Below are 3,364 nucleotides of genomic sequence, written 5' to 3'. Positions count from 1 at the left end.
CTAAAGGTTTTTAATATTTTTTTATATTTTTTATTTGTTTCTCACCAAGGTATGTCGATATAATGTTGAGTATTGTTATTTTAAATTAATAAATTAATTATTTTAATTATAAAGAAATTAATTAATTTAATTAGTGAATATAAAATAATAAAATATTATATTAATTAGCAAAAAAAATTATACATTTTACATAATTGAAGTCTTATAAAAATATTATGGTTAAGATTATTTGGACAAATCCTTTATTAGTCTATTATTATTATGTTAATACTAGCATTATTTACTATTTTATTTGAACTATTTAATATATAGTATTAAACATTTTATTTTATTTTTAAATAATCTAAATATTAGATGAAGAAATAAATTTGTTATGTAATTAAAGTTTTCTAATGGAAATAATGTTATAGTTAAGATTATTTCAACACATTTTTTATCTATATATTATTATCTAATATCACCATATCTATTATTATTTAATATTACCATAATCTATTATTTAAATTTAAATTTTATTTATCAATTAAATTGTATTAGTGATTATATATTTATATTATTTGTTAAAAAATCAACCTTTGGAAATATCTATGGCATCCCTTCTTATCTTGGCTTTAAGTTGTTTATATTAGTTTATGTAAAGGTTGATAATATGTATGCATTTGACAAAGTGTAGTTGGATATAATTTAACTTGATAAATCTAAAAATATGATATATTAATTTGTTGAGCAACAAGTTATATATTAATTAGTAGTTGGCATGGATCAATGACAATCTAACTTTTTCTATTAAAAAAATAAATAAATTTAAGTTATCAAGAATGAGTTATTTCATAATAATAATATTTTTATTTTATTATAGGTTAAGTTTTTAATAAAATCATTATAAATTTTCAATTATATAGAATAGACAATTTTCTTTGCTAACTAATATAATCTTTTATCATTTTACATTAACTAATTAATAAAATTGATTTTTCTAATTCTTCGTAATTCAAAAACTCAACTTTTATTCACTAATTAAATTAATTACTTTCTTCATAATTAATTAATTCCTTCAAAAACGAATAAAAAATATAATAATTTTAATTTATTAATTAAAAAAAAATTAAATTATTAAAAATATTTCATATATCAAATACTTAAAAACTTTGAGTCGATGGATGAGAAGGTAAGTATTTAAAAACAGGTTTGAAATAAAAATTATTTTAAGGTACTCATTTTAAAATTATAACAGTATTGGACCGTATCCGTCCTTAAAAAGGCCTTCACCTAAATTGTCTAGGAGGTCTAAACCCTCCTTAAAAATCAAAGACAAAGTCAAAGTTTTTGACTTTATGTACACGGACATGAGGCAATGGCTACCCAAGTAGCCGAATCGACTCCCTGGGTATGCCCTCCATTCTCATGCCTCCTCATGCCCAATGATGCATGCCATCCTAGATCCTATGGCCGTACTCATGCTTGAGCGTGATAGAGGGAGGTACTCGAAGATTCTCAATTCTACTGCCCTCTTGTGTCATTTTGAAAGGATTGCTATAGTTTTTATTTTATTTTTATGTTGCATCTCAGAAAAGGTCTTACTTTTATTTTCTTCTAACTTACATCACTATAAGTATGCTTTAAATTTAAACATGATAAAGAATACCATCTTCATTTATGTTTTTTGGTTTAAATATTAAAATAAATCAATTTAAGTATTTCAAATTGATTAAACTTGTGTTTTTTTTTTTTTTAAAATTGGAGACTTCGGTTTGTTTTATTTTGTTGGGTTTATTTGTTTAGTATCTTTATGTATATAAATGAAATCTCTTTGATTTAAAATTTCTATAACATTTAAAATTTGTCTAGTATTTTAATTTTAAAAATATAATATCTTATTTGTAAATTATAGTTTCTAGCATTTTATAATTTTTATAGGTAATTAATATGTATTCTAGAATTATCTCTATAATATAATATCATTTTATTAAGCCAAGAGGCTTTCTACAGTGGAAGCAATGATCAATGTAAACTTTTGGTAATTAAAAAAAAAAATTGACATGCTGTTCAAATTAACATTATTTTTAAAAAAGTCATTACATATCTTTTCAGTTACAAATCTGACTTGATAGGAACAAAGAAATCACCGTTACATGCAATACCAATGAATAGAAATTGTGAAATTCTATAATCATGCATGATGTGTTCAATTATTTCATCTGCTTTTTTCGTAGAGGAAATATGAGTAAAAATCAAATGATGTGGAGACTCTGAAGCAGTAGGTGAGGGGGGATCTTGATGTGCTCAATGAGGTTATCCCTACAAAGAACACCGCGCTCCACATCAGAACATATCATGGAAATAAGGATTTCATTAAAATGTTGATTGAAATAGCTGATTTACAGGCAGATCTGCAAGGCAAAGGCAGGGTTGAGTTCTTGGCTAAGCATAATTTGTAGGGGAACACAACATTGCACAAGGTGACGAGTGTAAGGGATGCACAGATAGTTGACATGCAGAAACGACCATATTTAAAGCCTCCTTGTTAGGTCATTTGGACACCATGAAAATGCTTGAAAAGATGTTGGGAGAAATGCCATTGGAGATGTATAAAAGAAAATGCGATGGTGAAATGCCTCTACACTTTTCCATCTTCAACAAACATATAGGTAGCTATGAAAATTTCAAATTTGAAAGTATTCTTCTATTGAATTTAGTCAGGTAAAATCTCAAATTTGAAAGCAATCATCTGTTGAATTCAACAAAGGTCTATGAAAATCTCAAATGCATAAGTAATCTTCTGTTGAATTTAGTAAACTTGCAATGGCTTCCGATGATGAGCTTGGCATTCCAATACAAAATTCAGAGGACCATTATAATTCCTTTTCTATTTCTTCAAATGAGGAATTTTTAAATCCTTCTTCTAATTTTTCTGAAAACGTGGATTTTAATGGCTTTGTGGATAACTGGCTTTTTGAGGATCATCTGGTAGATTACAAGCAGTTTGCAATGTTTGACGATGGTGCTACCTTCGATCTTTCTAGATTAGAGGGTTTATTGACGGAGGTTCCAAAAAATGTCAGGGATTTGTATTAAATTGAAATTGATTATTGCACTACTGTATCCAAAGATCTGATAGAAACTATTTCACAAGATTCTTTGATTGAAGGAAAAAGAAAATCTTTTGTCAAAAATGTTGCTCTGTGTGTCAAGCGCCATTGAATCAGGAATCCAGCCTGATCCAATGGGATAGTTATAGTTGTGAAGTTTTGAAATAGTATTTTCTTTTAAAGATAATCAAAATAATTACATTTAAGAACACAAAATTTGTGCAGGTTCTTTATAGAGACGGCGAGTATTCTATTTCACTTTTAATATAGCAATA

This window comes from Cupressus sempervirens, chromosome 11 (assembly GCF_028749045.1).
Source record: "Cupressus sempervirens isolate cs-2001-9-10 chromosome 11, ASM2874904v1, whole genome shotgun sequence".
NCBI classification, from domain to species: domain Eukaryota; kingdom Viridiplantae; phylum Streptophyta; class Pinopsida; order Cupressales; family Cupressaceae; genus Cupressus; species Cupressus sempervirens.
Note: the sequence above shows the minus strand (reverse complement) of the source record.